This window comes from Ptychodera flava, unplaced genomic scaffold (assembly GCF_041260155.1).
Source record: "Ptychodera flava strain L36383 unplaced genomic scaffold, AS_Pfla_20210202 Scaffold_46__1_contigs__length_1169225_pilon, whole genome shotgun sequence".
In the NCBI taxonomy this organism is placed as follows: domain Eukaryota; kingdom Metazoa; phylum Hemichordata; class Enteropneusta; family Ptychoderidae; genus Ptychodera; species Ptychodera flava.
The window spans coordinates 987271-1006681 of record NW_027248368.1 but is presented as its reverse complement, the minus strand read 5'-3'; the positions used below and the strand labels follow the sequence as shown (position 1 = coordinate 1006681).

General features: G+C 38.9%; 1 long non-coding RNA gene across 2 annotated transcripts; it reads right to left on the bottom strand.

Moving 5' to 3' along the window:
* Positions 1–1936: 1936 nt before the first annotated feature.
* On the bottom strand, positions 1937–16600 carry LOC139128265 (uncharacterized). Of its 2 annotated transcripts, none has more exons than XR_011551240.1 (3): positions 16229–16600; positions 5491–5610; positions 1937–3111 (listed from the first exon to the last, which is right to left on the bottom strand). It is a non-coding gene; the product is annotated as an uncharacterized lncRNA (long non-coding RNA). The 2 variants fall into 2 exon arrangements; XR_011551239.1 differs by having other exon boundaries at positions 5491–5604; positions 16229–16597.
* Positions 16601–19411: the final 2811 nt, after the last annotated feature.

Below are 19411 nucleotides of genomic sequence, written 5' to 3'. Positions count from 1 at the left end.
AACGCTGAGTATGAGATCATCGATTTCACCAGTCTTTGCAATTCTGTCATCGATTAGTGAGATGTCTTCAGTCAGCTTCTTTTGCCGCCTATCCAGCATCTTCATTTTATCCCTGTACCAGTCAACGTGTGAAGTAAGCTCCTTGTTTACCTCACCGATCTGATCGGTTATTGCCTTCTTTGCAATGTCACCATGTTCTTCGAGACAGATATTTCCCTGGTAAGTTCACTTAGTTTTGTTGATAGCATCTCCGTCCTAGCCACACCGTGCTCTTCCAAAGCCGATATTTCCTTTGTAACCTTCTTCAACTGATCATTCAGTTGCAGCAACTGTGTATCCGTGTTCTTTCTTATACATTCTAGTTCTAACTTTCGCTCATCCTTTTGTACGCAAAGCCTCTGATTCTCTGCTTTCGATTGCTTCGTTTTACCGGTCCCCTTCAACATGAGAAACTCATGTAAAGTTGTCATTCCGCTTGCAATGAGTTTTTCACTCTCCTTGACGAGATTTGAATGTTCGCGATCTTTGTCAATCTTCCTCTGCTTAATGTACAGCTCTTTTTTAAGTGCGCTGACTTTGCATTGCCTTACATCATCTTCTAGTGTCTCCTTTTGATGTCTTAAAAACATTACATCACGTGCGTCTCCATCCGGCACTGAAAAACAACAATCATTCAATATACAGTGAAATTTTTGTTTTATATATATATATATATATATATATATATATATATATATATATATATATATATATATATATATATATATATATATTAAATAATAACACATGAGAGCGAGGGCAAGATCACGATTTATTGCCTGCCCAAGGGATGGTGGTCATGATCGAAATATTGATGATGCCCGAGCCGTAGGCGAGGGCATCATCAATATTTCGATCATGACCACCAGCCGAGGGCAGGCAAAAAATCGTGATCTTGCCGTCGCTCTCATGTGTTATTATTTTTATTACACCAAACAAACTTCTTCGAGTACAGTTCGCCTTTCTGCATGAACCCGACCTCAGCGTAAAATGTTGTCAGTGCCAATTGCCGCTGAAAGTTTGCCGATCTCATCGGTGGCGTATCCAAATTTGTTGCTTGCATAGTCGCTGAACACAGAAATTGCATTCCGTGTTGCTATTTCGTTCGTTTGATGTTTACTTGCATCAAAATATCGTCTAACTGTGCCGGTGACAGCTCTGCATGACGTTTCGCAGCCATAGCTGCCGACTGCAAGTAGGCCATCAAGCGAACGACAATTTGTTACGCGCAGAAGAGGTTGCGCAGTAAGTAAACTGACGTTAATTAATGTAATATCAAATGCAGAGGGCATCATCAAGTTCGCAGAGGGCATCATCACGTTCGCAGAGGGCATCATCACGTTCTTTTACATGTCACGTGAGTCGTGTTTAACCAATGGCAGTGCACGTTGAATGAGTGAGGTGTAATAAATATATATAAGTGTTGTGTGTGTGTGTAACACAAATTACTTCAAATACAAACACAAGATGAAAATATAGATTTATGCGCAGCATAAAGGTGACATAAAGTTGCATAAAGATGATCTGTAATCATCTTTATGCAGCATAAAGATGGAACTTTATGCACCTTTATGCTTGTGCATAAAAGGGTTTAATGGCTGACTAAATTTAATTACCTTTATGCAGGACATTACAGATGCATAAAGATTCACATTTATGCATCAACCTGATTTGTATTTATACATCTTTATGCACAACATAAAGAAACATATTCAATCTTCTGTAATTTGGATCTTGTAGGTCCAAATATGAACCTGATTGTTCTGTTTTTGCACCTATTGTACTGTAGTTCTGCACTCATTAACTACATTAATATCATTGTTGTATTAACTACTTTGCACATTTAACCCATCTAACATACACACATATCAACCAAAGCAAGATCATAGAAGAGGTATCGGTTTTAATTGTTTATTTAAAATAGTTAAATAGGAAATCACATGGGACAAAAAATACAGAATGAATTCCTCAAAACTTCCTCAAAAATACAATATACTTCATGTGAAAAACAAAAAATACACTTATTGTTTTCTTCTTAGATGCAATATTGAAGTGTCAACCAAGTATCTGAGAACTGATTTAACTTGACTCACTTTACACAGCAATTATGGCTTTAGTTATAACAAATAAATAATAAATCCATTGTTCTCTAAGATTTAAAATAAAATTGGATGTACCGGGTGTTTGGATGTCTAAGTAGAAAAGAGACTCCACATTTAGCTATGTTTGTGTTGCATTGTAGCATCTATTACAGATCACACATGATAATGAGTTCTGCCATATCATTGAAAATTGCCATACAAATATTTTGATTACAACCTAGACTCGAGCTAAGATTCAAGCACATTGCATGTACATAAATCTACAGTGTTGCCAAAAATAATTGTAGTTGTAAGTTGGTGTACTTAATCTGTAAAATTTGTTTGCAAAGATGCACCTCATTTTTAACACATTGTTCATGAAATATCAATATGGCCACTGAAGAGACTAAGACAGAATTATTGGTCTTTATAACTCAGCCAGTAATCGGTCGAGTACAGTCCACATATTCACACATGTACAGCTTTGGGTATTCAGCTTAATCACTGATTATAACTCAGTTGGTGTAATAACATATGGAAAGTGTTCCCAGTTGGACTTTCATGAGTACAGCCTCTGTCTGGTAACAAAATTCAAAAGTTGAGTGGTCTTTGTTCGAAACTAAAAATACATCACTAAGCCTTTGGCAGAATCAAGAAAATGTATAAAATATGCTTATACATGTACATTAAACATTGTCCTGTATTGAGTTGTCAATGCTGCTGGTATTGTCATGTGTCTGTCAGGCTCTGATCTGATTGATACCAGGCCCTAAATGCAAGGTAGCCTCAATATGCATTTCCTTTGATGCATGTGTTTTCCATATGCAGTTTCACTTCTTTCTCTATCCCATGGCAAGAGTCTCTGAATAAAGGCACCACCGTTGCAACTTCTGTCATGTTCGCTATCCTCAGAAGAAACACACACAACTATCAAAATGTCTTCAGCTTGATGCTAGTCCTTGGATAGCCCAGATTGTATGTATTTCAGTTCCTGAAAATAATGATACACAGAATAAATCATCAGGACTGTACATCATCAATTTTGTTTGTTTTTGTTTAAATCCGTGTATTTATAGACATTTGATAATTCATTTTAAAGTACTTCACTAGACAAGAATGGTTAAAAGTTGATATGTATGCAAGAAATTTGATTTCTGAATTTCACTGAAATGTTGATTCACTATACATTGGAGTCTATGAGAAAACTATGAATAATTCACAAACACAATTAGACTGAAAGATTCCGTTGCATGCGAGCGTTCCGGTGCATTGGACCTACCTGGTAAAGGGTCGCAGGTCGCAGTGCGCCGGAGCGCCCGCACACGACGGAATCTTTTAGTCTTAAACACAATCGGTGCTTTCTGAGGTGTTTGACAATTGATACAAATGTATTTGATTAAATTACGGTGTTTGAAGGTTCAGATGTGGACAACAGTTTTGATATTTGAATTTCAACTAAACCTATTTCACTTTTCATGGTACTAGTGGTCTACAGGTCACTTAAATATTTTCCCTGACAAAAGTTGCTATATCTCTAATACGTAAGTAATAGAAATTGTTCATTGCCCTCCATGAGCTCGATGTACCGTACAATAAGACAAGTCTCAGAGTTTCAACAGCAAGATGTTCATGTGACAGATAATTATACTTTTGTTTAGATTTACAGTTAAATGACTACCAAGAGTGAAATCATGCGAATCATTTTATCTCCCAGAATATTTTTGAACACTAAAACTTCTTTTTAACAGGACAACTACTTATAATAAGAAAATTGACTGACCCCAATGCTGTTTGAAAAATACATGACCTCCCCTTTGCAATTTTCAAATTTAAGGTGAACCGCATCCCCCTTCAAATTGTGCTGGCTTACCCCGGCTGTAATAACTGAATGCTCCCTTATTGAATAAACTGGTCATCTATGTACTGTTGTACATCAAACTGACATGTTTATGCCTAAATATACAAATATGAAGACCAAAATGTTTTTTCACTGATTCATTGCCTATGTTATTGACTAAATATTCCTGTTTTTGTTAAGAGAGACTGTAAAATCATTGTACCTCCCAGACACATGGAGTATGGTCGTGCTTCCAATAATAATTTTGCAAAAACATGTCATCAATTATGCACTTTAGCGAATGGTCAAGTTATGCGCTTTAGCAAATGGACCAAGTCTTTGTACATTGGCCGAGAACTAATACAGTAGGATCTATAGGTTAGAATATTACAAATTAGGATGGAATATTGAAGATAGAAATATTTTTGTATCATGCAGCCTTGACCTACAGAGCCTTGTAACATATACATATATTGAACTAAAAAGAGGGCATGTTATGCTGGGGAATCACCCAATCAAAGATTGAAGTGACTGTGTATGTGTGTCAGTAATAGTATGGATTAAAAGTTAATCTTTCGGTACTTGATCTAGAAGTCATCACTGATGACATACATGGAGTCCCCGCTGGATTATGTCATTTGAATTACGGTGATTGAATAACAATAACATACTTGCTAGATTCATTACAGGGGAGAGCGGTGAATTTGTTAAATGTTTGGAAATCACATGCTAGTGATCTGTTGGGGGTCATGTTTGTGTGTTTGGGACAGTACAATTACGCAAAAATATACATTATGCTACAATTTTTGAAAAAAAGCAATGGTTTTCTTGCACACTGTATGTTGTTCGGAAAATAGTTTCGTTCAATTTTAGTAAAAGATAAAATATGGTTTTTGAGCATGTCATGTAATCTGGAACATGTTATCAGAACAGAAGCTTGTTTCATCTTTCATTACACAATTTGCAACAGACTCTGCAACCTCAGTTTGTCTTGTGATATTGTTTCAAAGTTTTGTTTCCCAAGCAAGGTTCATAAATTACACTTCATGGATTCATTCAAGTATTTTGGCCAGTGTGGGAGACAGTGTTAAAAAGAACATTTCCTTGGTTTGACTATGCAATTATTGTATGTCATGTACATTTGTGTTTTGGAACTCATGGAAGAGCCCCTGAAGTTGTTTCAACACTATGCTCTTCTATAATAATTTCCAGGGTTTACATATTCATTGTGATTTCAAAATTTGACATGGGCTAAGCTGCATCACTATCTATTACATTTGTATCTTCAAAAGAAGATTATAAAGGCAGATTTTGTCGCTTATGGCTGTTAGGTGACCTGCAAATATAACCAAACATCAAAGTTCAGCTAAGTAAAATTGTCGTACATGTGTCATGATGGTTCTGGTTAACCATGTCCATGTACACTGTGCATGTTCATGTTCATTCACCAACACTGGTGCTTTGGTTAACTTGCCCTTCAAAGTTCATTACTTTAGACTAAAAACTTATCAGTGCAGACTTTGTAGTACATACCTCTCATATTGTTCCCAGTTGTTGGCATGCCTTTTTGTGTGACTGTCATTCCTTTGGGCACTACACTTTCCCTATTTGTTCAACGCCTAATAAATACATGTACCTCCAGGGGACCTGCAACTTGCAGAAATATAAAAAAAAAGAGTTAAAAATCCTACTGAGAAAAATCAAATTGTCTCAAACACAGATGATGAATCACATTTCAAGTCACGATAATGACGATGAATAACCATATTAATCTGACAGTCCATCGACACATATTTGAATCAGAAATATATCAAGCATTTTCATGGCCTGAAAAGGCTCAACATAATTGGATTCACACTGCACTATGCATTCCTGCAGTATCTCAGAGCTTGTAGACTGTCAGACCATTGATGAAAAATTGACTCTTTTTTACATCGATGGTCATATAAATATCCAAAATGTGCATCATAGCATGTTGAAAATAACACCACATTTCTATTCAGCATAAATAGAAATAATTTAGAAAGTTAAAAATGAATTGAAATGATGCGAAATAAAATGACATATCATGTTTTGGTAAGATTAGAATTAATCTCATGTTCACTTAAAGCCCCGACTAGCTGTATCGTCTAGCATTGTTTTTTTTTTTTTTATTTATATTCAAGCCGAAATAAGTTTGTGAGAATGCACTGATTTTGGTGATGTATAAATGCACTGATTTTGGTGATGTATACACTTATTATTAACTACCCACTGGGATGTACATGCAACTTTGGCCGAGATAAAGATTGCGATGTGATTAAATATTTGCCCAAACATTAAATCCCACCGTGCATACAGCAAAAACCCTGGATAATGTGCATATCTGCACTGAAATCTTCACATAAACTGCACAGAGCATTGTGCAATTCGTGCTATAAGATATTGAATGGCCCTTACTTCACTGTTTGATGCACCACTCAGGACGCAACATTCTCTGAATGGTTTGGTCACACAGAGTTCACGCAAATGCATGTAGTTCATTCATTCGCGCAGTGAAGTTGGGCTCCCCAAAGGTCATAACCTCACCTCAGTCATAGTGTGAAATGTTAAAGGGATAGCCCACCCAAATATCAACCTGCCTTTAAAAGTTGAAGTATATTATTTTTGTAACATTCATGATGAAGAGATGAGATATGTGCTAATGATTCTCCTGGAAATTAATGTTTTATTAATTGATGTGTATGACGCCATTTTCGCCATATGGAAGCGCCACTTATCGGAATTCCTCAGAGAGGCTTGACCTAAGATGACGTTAAGTTTTCGTGTTTGGTTGAGGAAGTTAGGGGGTATCACTAGGTGTCTGATCTACTGTGCGTTTGTATTGAGCTACTGCCCAATGGACACACTTTGCCTTCAACCTTATAACTTTGAACCAGACTCTAAATGGAGTGTCCCTCATCCAACAAACAATAGTTGTGCATACACACTTTCATGTTCTCAGGGGCACTAAATTAAACTTCAAACACACTTTCATGTTCTAGGGGCACTAAATGAAATTTCAATTTATCATTTCAAAGTACAGTCATAAACTACACACTACAATTTTCCGTTCTCGCAACTCACTTTGAACTCTAATCGTGAGTTACCGGTAATTAGAAACCGCAATGGAAGTAGGAAGAGATTGCAAATCCAAGCAGCCGTTTTCTGCTGTCAATTGTGCAGTCTTGGGAAAATAATTGAGAATGGTTAAAATCTGAAAGCCACAACCTCACAACTAGTCATTGGGAAAAATGCCGGGAAAAATTCTTGGAAACGGTCTTTGCATACATAAAAACACACACTGTACTTATAATTTTGAAAACTCACGTCGTGCCAATCTTTACCAGCAACAATTTTTAGAGGCGGTGTTTTCACTTCGGGTTTCGAATCATGCAGAATGCCTTATTGAAATCTCGCGCACGATTATTAGTACATCTGTAATACTTACAGGCAGGCATAATATCTAAGCTGTTTATGAGACTCCCTAGATCAGACCCCCTAGTCAATGCACCAAAACCCGAAAACTTTACATCATCATCTGGGCATTTCTCCCGGCATGCTTTGTGGAGGCTAAAAAGGTCTCCATATTGCCTGATTTTGATATTTATTTTCATGGACAACTTCAACAAATCACTGTTTCTGTGCAAAAAGTAATGATAAATGCTTTTATGACATAAATATAAACCTGTACACAGCTGATTAAATTTTTGGTGGATATAAGGTGCTGCAAAGGAAGTTGGGTAGAAAGGACTGATGTACAGTCAACAGTGCATTGGAGCTGTATGCATGTGGCATTGCTGATGAATGTAAATGTTGGGTATGCCCTCAAATTGAAGAGTCTACAATGTCACAGTCCATGCAAACGTTGAACACTGCAAGGAAAGCATCCATGCAGGTCAGTTATGCTCGTTTTGAACAGCATCATTTCTGATTTTCAAGAGCAAAACCTTTTGGTCAGAACAAATGATAATAAATTTCCTAATACATACAAGCTACCTGTATGTTTAACCCTTTTCCTGGCAAGTCCATATTTCACCACCAGGTCAAGATGGTTAAAATTAATGAAACACAACATATTTCATATGGTGTATTTTAACATAATACTGTAAATTTGAAAGCTGTTCAAAACTGTAAACTTGATTCTTTTGGACTAAAGATGCTAAACAGACCAAGCCAAGTGGGTGAAAATATGTCATGTTTTGGCTCAATACCATTTTTTACTGACTTGGCTGATGGGGACACCGGAAGTGATACTGTCTGGCAGGAAAAGGGTTTTATAAAAATTCGATATATTGATTACTTTATTTAGGTCGCATATTGATAGACTATAGTATTTTCCACAGAAAATTCAAGGGTTCCCCTTGGGACAGGAGTACGGGCCCACATTCATGATTGCCCCCCTGTTTTGACATCCAAGATTGAATGTTCACCCTAGAGGTGAATGTTTTCAACTGTGACATTGTATGTTCTCTCTCCTTGTTAATATTACCAATTTTTGAAAAGGGGCGATAATCAAAAGGCTGTTAAAATTTGAGTTTACTGTTTAAATGTTTCTCAGAGGAATATTCCTAATGCAGTAAAAGCCAATATCCCTTCAGAGGGTAGAATTCAGAGAAAACCACGACAAAATGGGAACATATTCTGAGGTCAACAAATTTCACAAGTTACAGCTAGTGGGGCATTAACTCACATGCTATGTCATGTTACTTTGCACTATTTATAACCTTCTAAATTATAATATTATTGTGACAGAGGAAATAAATTGACAACATGGATATAATGCCTCTATATAAAAAAAGATAAAAAAATATCAAGGGGCAGCCCCTTGATATTCTATTTTCTGTCATTGAGCCATAGAACATACATAAATTTGAGTGACAAGAGTTAGGAGACTTGTGGGATTGAATTCAAAAATCTACCAACATATTCAACTTATTGCAATTTCAAAAGAAAGTATAGCAACACTTCATAATCTTATTACAACCCTTTTCAGAATTAGAGCGCGAAGCCACTGCAGTGAACTGCAATAAAACTGCTTACACTAATTAGTTTCAGCTGTAGCCGTGGCCACTTTGGTGTTGAACAAGGCTACTTGATAAAGACCAAAAAGTCTGCTTGTACAAAGGCAAAACTAGCTCTGTCTGAGGCTCGAGTTGTAAATGAGAGTTTACGATTGGCACCCTGTGTTCAAGATTAAGATACAATGTAACATTACCATGCACTGGTCCATGTACAAATCTTTTTATTTCAACTTCCCCAGACAAACTGTCTGCATGGGACATACAATGTTGTCGACTTTGCCAGCTGGCTACAGCTGAAACTAATTAGTGTGAGCAGTTTTATTGCAGTTCACTGCAGTGGCTTCGTGCTCTAATTCTGAAAAGGGTTGTATTAACCTTCATGCACAGCCAGGGAACACACAGACCTGTACGCAGGGCTAACATTGAATTTGAAGGTTCATATCATACATCGGCTTCCCGTGTCTGGCAAGCATAAATGTCGTCGTAAAAAGATTGGTCAGTGTCTGTCGCTGGTCGTCGTCATTCGGTTCAAACATTGCGAGTGCATGCAATCGGGGTGTTGTCAAGTGAAACCGTATCGGGCTCAGCGGGATCCACAAAATTTCCACAATCATTGTCCCCGTCACGATCTCATCTGCGATGCTCCAAACAGTCCAAATGTGGTTGACTAAACTCGTGAGACCTTATGGATTCAACGCGAAACATTTGGCCATGGAGGTAGTCTCTTCCTACCTCCATGTTTGGCAATGGTGGGTATTTGAGACACGACGTACAGAACATTTTGGAACCGTCATATTACAACCAAGGCCACTGTGCTTTCCATTTCGGGAGATAACATCTACCGGCGTTTTTCCTCATCATAACGCTTATGTTTAGATCTTTTGTCAGAAACATCGTTCTATTCATCACATCGAGTCGTCAATTCTCAGACGATTCCCACTCACGCTGGCCCTCGTGGCACCATCGTAAATCATCACAACGTCGTTTCTCAGAGTTACACAATGCCCATCGTCGTAAACTACGTACCTCTTTACGGCAAAAGCCTTGCTTGATTTTTGCGTAGGTCTGCGGAGCGGAATTACGCTCTGGCTCGTGAAAATGCACAATGCCTTGTTTGCGTTAGTGGAAATATTACCGTAAAATACTCATATTTACAGCGATCACTCCACAAACTATCTGCCTACAATGTTCATCTACCTCGTGAGGCCGCATAAATGATTTTGAAGTACTGCAGGGTCGATTGCCGATAAGCAATGTGATTACAGTCCAGCTCAGAACTCACTTTCCGACCTCGTTAACGCAAGGCTAACGCAGAGCTAACGCAGCGTTAGCGAGCTCTATGACGCTGCGTTAACGCCTATTGTTAAGCCAAACAAAAGAAGCTAACGCGCGCTAACGCACAACAATGGCCGGTGGCCTACCCAGAATATTCATGATTAAATGGTTGACACAATAGCTAGTGGCACATGGGATTTTCCAACTCGAATAAAGTGTTGTAGTTGGTGAAAAACTGGATGAAATCGGAGCATAAACAGTGGGAAACATTGCATGCTCTAAAGGGGGTATATCTCAGAAGCATGTAAACTTTAATAATTTTACATGCCGATTTTAACTTCACGTACGCGACTTTCAAGCATGGACGTAAGTCATGTACAAAGGTTGAAAATTGCAACAAATTACTTCAATAGTTGCCATTGTCGTTGTTCAAAACAGCGAACGTTTTCTTTTACCATGTCATGTGATTTTTTTCTTCAGTGTATATTTATTTCCGCAAACCCTCTTGTATAATTATTTTGGTAAGTAGCAAAACATCAGTACAAAAGTGTCATTGACATTACTTCTACCAGCGGTCCTCCGAATATATTGATGTCGTTATCGTCCACTGAAGACTTTCTAAAACATTTTTTAATAACATTAATATTCTGAAAAACTGCCGTTCATATTTTTTTAAAGGGGATGGGAATAAAGAAATTTTTGGAAATCATTGTGTCGGAGTCATTATATAATTCAAAGCCATTTCGTGCATTTACTTCTTTCCATATTTGTTGGATTACGAAAATTACTTTATCAAATCGTTTTTGTTTCTACAAGGTGTGTTTCATTGCCGAAATTTGTGTTATTAGATCGAAAGTATTTTATCATCAAACTGACACGAACCTCGGAGACTTATGAAAACAATTTATTTTTTACTTCACGTAATATACGCAATGCTGATTGTAAATCCATGCCCAAGGCCGATGACAGATTATGTTATTCTCAAGAAAATTCTACTTTCGAGTTTTTGTACAGAAAAGAGGTTCGTGAATTTCAGTGCCAGACTTGTGCATCTGTCTTCTGAAATTGTGTCGTTCTTTCATTACGACGACAATTAAAGTACGGTAGCATCGGAGGAGCCAGCAACACTTCGTTCTCAGGGCAGCGTGGGAAGTTCGTCGATACTTGCATTTATGAAGTTCACAGAATTCTTCTTTTACCTTTCAGTTTGTTTTAATTTTCAATGTAATGCCAAGACATTACCATGCCAAAAAAGTCCGATATTCAAAAACTGTTCAAATCCAACTTTTAGTGACGAAAACTAAAACATTGTGCCAGTTTCTGATAGTATTTTCCGTTCGAGTCGACACCTGACGAACCGAATTTCAAATGTTCCCCTCCCCAAACTATTTGCTGCAGATGTCGTATTTTCCGTTGATCAAATCAAACTCGGTAAAATATGCGCGGTGCAGTGTGTTCTGAATCGTACTCCTACTCTGAACGTTATTAGTATATCACAGTGAAGTCTATTACGTCACCACAGGTCTTCAGTGTCGTTTTATTTTGTGACAGTCGTTCGGGCGACGACATTCCCTCCACATCGAAAGTATAGTGTACACATTGAGGTACCAGAAGAACGAACTTTCCTGGTTACATTGTGAACAAAAGCTTGGGGCCGAAACGGGAAGAGTTGCCCGGGAAACACGTCAAATTTTGCTACACTGTCGTCCAGATGACCTTGAAGACTTGACGTGGATTGCAATCGCCACCCAGAGCAGAGCAGACATTGTCCTCGGCCTATTCAACGCACTAATCAGCATAATCAGGCGATGGGTCACAAAGGTCATCGAAGTATGCAACAATTTACAGTAAAGATTCGCGTCGGCATGATTGTTTAAATAATTGCGATCACATTGCTGGTGTATACTATCAAGTTCGGAAACACTTTTAAAGGAATAAATATAATTTTTTTACAAAAATAATTCTGTAATTTTTTGAAGAAATCATAAATCAATGAACTTAACGTTTCGAATCTGCCACTGGGTTATTGTTTAGATAACTCAACCACGCTGCAACATGGGTACTGTTAACATTGGCGGCACTTTCCCCACTGCCAACATCAGTCATAACTTCAGTGCAATGGGTAGTCGTAACGAAAGAACGATGTCGCTTCTCGCATCAACGTGTCAAAGAAAACGACATTTTAGTGTTGAAGTAAAGCAGACGTATAATCACTACTTGTAGAAACACTAACGTACCGGCATTGAATGTTTTTGATAATAACGCATGCTGGTATCAGCACGGATCCACGGATACATCAGCACCAAAAAATTCTCTAACTTTCCGAGGTTCGTGTTACAGTCGGTACGATTTAAAAATACTTGCGATTAAATCGTTGTTTGACGCAGTATTAAATGTCGACAATGCATTTGACTATTCAAAAACTAAAAGAAAATAAAGTTAATGTCCACATAAGGGCCGCCAAATTTGAAGAAGGAATTACGAGTAAAAGTTTGGAATAAATGAAACTCACACAAGGATTTCAAAGATTATGTTTTTTTTTCCACCCCCTAAAAATTAAAAAATCTGAACCGACGATTGTCTGAATATTACACCTAATTAAAACTGCAATAAAAAGTTTTTGACGGGGCGCTAACGCGGAGATGTATGACACCAATTTTCACCATTCGGAGAACTTCTGGAAATGTATGTTTATGACACATTCTCCACGGCTTACGCGATTTATCGAAGTACATGTTCGTCGTCTTTGAGTTTGCAGAATTGAATAACGTTGACAGTATATAGCCTTGATATGTATGGGAAAATGTATGGTGCGTTTTTACACCGACAATGACAACTTTTTGAGGTATTTTTTGCTATTTCCATCATTTTATATGACTCGAATCTGTGTTTCAAAGTGAAAGTTCGGCATGTAAAATGTTTATTGAACAAGACCGCATCGGTCAACAGTCAATGGTCTATACGTCGCATGGTCGCTATGGAAACCAGCAGTTTCCAAGAATAGCAGGCGAATTCTTCGAAGCATTATGCTCCCATGGGACTTTGTCGGACCACGGTCTCACAGAGGGCTTTCAATTCGACAAAATGGAATTATTCACGTTTTTTATCTGTCACTTCTGAACGTCAAATACATGTTGACCACGAAATTAGTTCAGTCAAGTTACGTCAATTTGTAAATTTTGGTACATTTACATTTCAATGTATGTTTGACTCGTCATGAAACAAAGGTCGCAGTTCTTGTCCAAGGACGTTCTGCAGGAGACACTGTCGACTGGAGTCTACCCCGAAAAATTTTTAACGTTTTTCAAAGCCGATAGACGCAAGTTGCTGTGAAGACCAGCAGTCCAAAACTGACAAAACGAGTCTCAGATTTAGTTCTTTAGTATGTATCGCATCGATAATAACTTTCAAAAAAATGTTAGGGACGGTACTTCGTAATAAAATACAGGACCTGTATATAAATGTTTAGAACTTCTGTCGTCATATTTCCCGGTCGGATAAAGTCGCCTGCTTTAATTCACTGAATTGTATTTTACACGATGACTACAGAGGCAGATTCGGGCTTAGCGGTAGCCATATTTGCTTGGAAATGCCCGATCGAACAGGGCATGCAGTTTGCAGTCTGGATACTTTCGCGACTTATAGGTCATTTTGGAACTGGGTTTTCTCGTTTCACATTCTGGCATCTCAGTGCCCACTTTAGTCGTAGAGTGTACTACTGACCCTCTTTAAACACAGTGCATGAGTGATGGCTCAGATATTTTTGAAAACGGACACGCGCATCGGACAGACGGCGGATGTATTTTTGTACATCCATGGACCACGGTCCCTCTACAAAACTCGGACTTGGCATCTCAGCAAAATGGTTCGCCGATTTCGGCTACCTTCGAAACTTCAGTCCGATTTTTTTTTTGACAAACACGGCAGAATTAGCACGAAAAATCAGTAAGCCAATGAAAACACTTGCATTTTCCTACGACATCACCGCAGACTTTACTTCAGTATGGCAGTGACTCGATATTGCTAACTGCAGTGTCTACTATAGACAGTCGGATCCAGAGCACAGTCGTTCGTGTAATCGTAAAAATTCAGGACAAAAATACAAGCTGTTGATTTCAAAAACAAATTTTATTTCGATGCCAGTTGTAAATTCCTGGTCGCTCTCGTTTCCTTACCTGTGTAAAAAGGATGCGTTGTTTTAAATACAACAAATTGACCGGGCAACAATTCAAACTTGTTATTCTTCACCCTCCCTAATATAAAATAGTTTACAATCTGGTGCTTCTATGTATCAGGTTTCGCCATAATGCTTTAGCTCATGTAAGATGTCTACTCTACGGCAAATGACGGACGAATTCATTCAGAAAATTCCCCTGGCATATTGCATAACAATGTGGTCTGTGCCTGTGATATTACTAATACTGTGTCATGAACTTTATTTATTGTAAATGGCCACAATAATGTTCACTTGTTGCAATTTTTCACAAAGCACGTCCAACCACGGTCTACACGTCCGTGTTCCAACCTTAGACCACGATCCGTGAGAGGTCCAGTGTCGAGGTCCAGCAGAGTTTGAGGTAGATTTCTTCGGAGCTGTACGCATACTGTACGCATGTGATAATATCTTACTGTGACCTGTTTACGACTAAGATTTTAGAGTTGCCTTAGGCAGACAAAGAGAGTTTGGAGCTGGTTCAGGACTCAAGATTATTCAGTTACTCCCAGCCGCCGCTATTTCAGTTAGGCAAGTGTAGCAATGTTGTCACCGACGACTGCCTCTGAGCGCACATTTTTGAGTTCAATATCCGCATTGTGCGGGCCCATTTTGTTCAGCAGTGAGTTAGACTAATGAGGTCCGTTCTGCGCCACTGTGCGCCACAATGCGTTACTATGCGTTGGCGACCAATTCACACCTTTCAGAACGCGGCGTTAACCCTGCGTCGGCGCTGCGTTAGCGCTGCGTTAGCGAATCGGAAAGTGAGTTTTAAGCTGGACTGTATGTTTTGCAATCTTTTACCTAATTTGTTGGGGCGGAGCAGTCAGCATTCAACAAAGAAATACTGTTTACGCCAAATTTTAAGCGACTTTTTTAATTGGACGATAAAACAATTTCAAGTTGATCATCAAAAAATTGCAACATTGTGTGAGTCGGCAAGTGAATCCCAGAAGAACGTCACAATTGTATCTAAAATAAGTCAGTGATTGACATTTATTTTGTGTGAACGACAACAAATTGGGCGACACGTACACAAACCGCAACTTAGGTTCGCGTTGATTGCGGCAGAAGTTGTTTAAACAACTTGTCCGGCGGGCAACCAGATTTATTTTTGACTTGCCCGAATGGAAATTTCACTTGTCCCGGGCATCAGGCGATAGGAATTGTCAAGCCCTGATCATTAATACAGACTGTGACTCACTGGTCATACAAAAATTTGGGAGGGATAATCTTTTTCTTGCTAACACTTTTTGAAGGGTCATTATTTTCCATGGATTTAAAATGGCACTTTTGCTGATCCCTGGAATTACCTTTGTTCTAGTATGTAAGAGGACTATGGAGGGGTGATAGCTTGTTGTTTTCCATTGAAATTGTAATCTGGTGTGTAAATTTTCTGTTGAGACAATCTGGTGCCAACACAGGCCTTTAAAAACACCAACCAACCAACCCCCCCCCCCGCCTTAATTTTTGTCCGGTCCCTGACATGAATCAACAGTCATCCCGGGGTGCATACATGTACCACTAAAAGTCACATTTAGCATAAAGTGACCTTGAAATTCGATATTCATTGAAATTATCAGGAATATCGATGATTTAAAACAAACAAACGTTAAATACTTTGCCGGATACAGACATTGCTGAACACGTTTATAAAAGAAGGAGTAGACGTATCTTATGAGTTGAGGTTAGACACAATTGGGCTGGTTAAAAATAAGACAGCAGCTATACATAAGCTTACCTGGTATAGAGCCGACTCAGCGACGATCGAGGGCTTGAAGTGTGTGTCGACCTGTCGCTGGTGCGGAAAAGAGGTACTCTCTTCCGTTTTGGCGAGTTTCGTCTAGCCGCTTGTCGACGTAACTGCATGACACGGTCGATGACACACTGGCACTAGATTCAAACGTACCGCATAGTCGTCGAGATGGTCCAGGAATTCAAGGGTAGACTCTTTAGCAGACATTCCTAAACACCGACGGGACATGTCAGTAGAAGCTAAAATATCGACAACTGAAGATTCTTGACGGCACGATCACGGGGTAGGAATGGTACGATGCACAGATGTAAGCGACGCCACCACGCCACGCCATTATCGTAACAATGGCGTCTTCTGAGTATGACTCCTTAAGTGCTCAAATATTCACGAAATGAACTTTGCAAAGAATTTGATTATAACTATCATTTTTTACTCAATCTTGAAGAAAATGTTATTTTTTTGCTCTCGTTAGACAAAAATATTGCTAACAGAACCATATTTTCGTGTTTCGCCAGATAAAGGTACATCATTGTACACATTGACCCCTAGCATCATCTGCAGTCCAGCCTCTCTGCATAAAGCAGCTTACGCATTTTTTATCTTCATGAATATTCCGTGTTATATAACCAGTGCACTGAGCCGGATATTTGGCGAGATCTTTTTCAAGATGGTAAAAAATAGCAGCTATTTGGCCTAATTAAAACTTTGGGAAATAATCGTGTGTGAGTCATATGAAGTAGGCCTATAGGCCTATTGCTATTGCTTGTATTTTGAGGACGGTTTTGAAGAATTCATTCGTTTTTTGTTGCATGTGATTTCCTATTTAACTATTTAAATAAACGATATCTCTTCTATGATCTTGCTTGGTAGATATGTGTTTGCGTGTGTATGTTAGGACGGGTTGAACTGTGCAAAATGGCTAGTATAACATTGATATTAACATTGATACTGCATCTGCAGATACAGCCAATCGTGCATCTTGTAAACAATTTCTTTATTGTAGGGCCTAGGCTACATACAACATTCTTACTGTTGCAATAGCCAGATTTGGATTCATGTCAACACCAACAATGTACACGCCGGTTATGCTCAAAAAGTAGTATGGAGGGAATTGAGAATAATACAGCACATGAAAGAAAAATAAATTGAAAGAAAGAACTGCAGTACAATATTTCATCCTCATTTGACCGATGTCGTATCCTATAACCTACTGAAATTAGTTTCTGACGAACATGCAAGGACGTGTATCATTCACCAAGGTGGTGCAATATGTTTTGCGACTTTGCAGAAATATTGTAGTTCTGACGATGTTCTCCATGTCAGCTTACGTATATAGGAGATATACCGGTATCTTTCCGAACGATAATGTGGATACACACAGCGAGGTCTACGAAAAAAGGTGATGAATCAATTGAATAAAAAACGGTTTTTGGAGATCATATCTGTTTATTTCATCAATTCTGAACATGGTTTGAAATCGGTCTCATACAATAACTACCAACCTGTACTGACGGGCCTGGAAAAGCGAAATTCTAGCACTTTTTTATGAAATCCATCATCGTATATCATCGGGTCACGGTCGCAAAATTGAAGCTAGCAACAGTAGCAATGCCGGTAAACAGCCTTGACTCGCCCCGAGTCGATTTTTGATGTGGTTGAAGCACGGTCTGAAGAACGAGCACATTTTGCGAAAGATTATGATGGATTGTAAGGCTACCAAGTTGTTATAAAACGTGTCTGTCTTAGGAATTCTTTGGAAGTCATAGCTGCTAAAGTTGTACAATATTCATAATAAGGGACTGGTCAGTTTATTCGGCGGGGGGGCAGTGGATTCATGAGGGTCACCCTGTTTTTGACTATGGTGAAAGAGGGGTCTCTGTGTTTTTGAATGCCCAATTAGGGAGGACACCGCGACATTGCACTTTTATATGATATCCGATATTTACGGCTACTAGACTCTACAATATCGAACTTAGATTGAACGATGAGGTGGTGAAATCTTTACTTGGCTAGAACGGTGAGGTTGTGAAATCTCCGATATATATCGGATATTTACTTGCGATTTGACAGACTCTAGTATCGTCTAGTATCGATGCTAGAGTCAGTCCTTGGAAGTGAGGTTGTGAAATCTCCGATATATATCGGATATTTACTTGCGATTTGACAGACTCTAGTATCGTCTAGTATCGATGCTAGAGTCAGTCGCTGGAAGTCGGGCTTGGCCAGAACGGTAGGGTTGTGAAATCTCCGATATATATCGGATATTTACTTGCGATTTGACAGACTCTAGTATCGTCTAGTATCGATGCTAGAGTCAGTCCATGGAAGTCGGGCTTGGCCAGAACTCTGAGGTTGTGAAATCTCCGATATATATCGGATATTTACTTGCGATTTGACAGACTCTAGTATCGTCTAGTATCGATGCCAGAGTCAGTCCCTGGAAGTCGGGCTTGGCCAGAACGGTGAGGTTGTGAAATCTCCGATATATATCGGATATTTACTTGCGATTTGACAGACTCTAGTATCGTCTAGTATCGATGCTAGAGTCAGTCCATGGAAGTCGGGCTTGGCCAGAACGGTGAGGTTGTGAAATCTCCGATATATATCGGATATTTACTTGCGATTTGACAGACTCTAGTATCGTCTAGTATCGATGCTAGAGTCAGTCCCTGGAAGTCGGGCTTGGCCAGAACTCTGAGGTTGTGAAATCTCCGATATATATCGGATATTTACTTGCGATTTGACAGACTCTAGTATCGTCTAGTATCGATGCTAGAGTCAGTCCCTGGAAGTCGGGCTTGGCCAGAACTCTGAGGTTGTGAAATCTCCGATATATATCGGATATTTACTTGCGATTTGACAGACTCTAGTATCGTCTAGTATCGATGCTAGAGTCAGTCCTCGGAAGTCGGGCTTGGCCAGAACGGTGAGGTTGTGAAATCTCCGATATATATCGGATATTTACTTGCGATTTGACAGACTCAAATATATTGATATATTGATATTAGAGTCCCCATATCGCCGATAAATATCGGGTAAATATCGGAGATTTCACAGATCCGGCGTGCCAAGGTACAAGGCAAGTATTCTAGTATCGTCTAGTATCGATATTAGAGTCCCCAAATCGCCGATAAATATCGGGTAAATATCGGAGATTTCACAGATCCG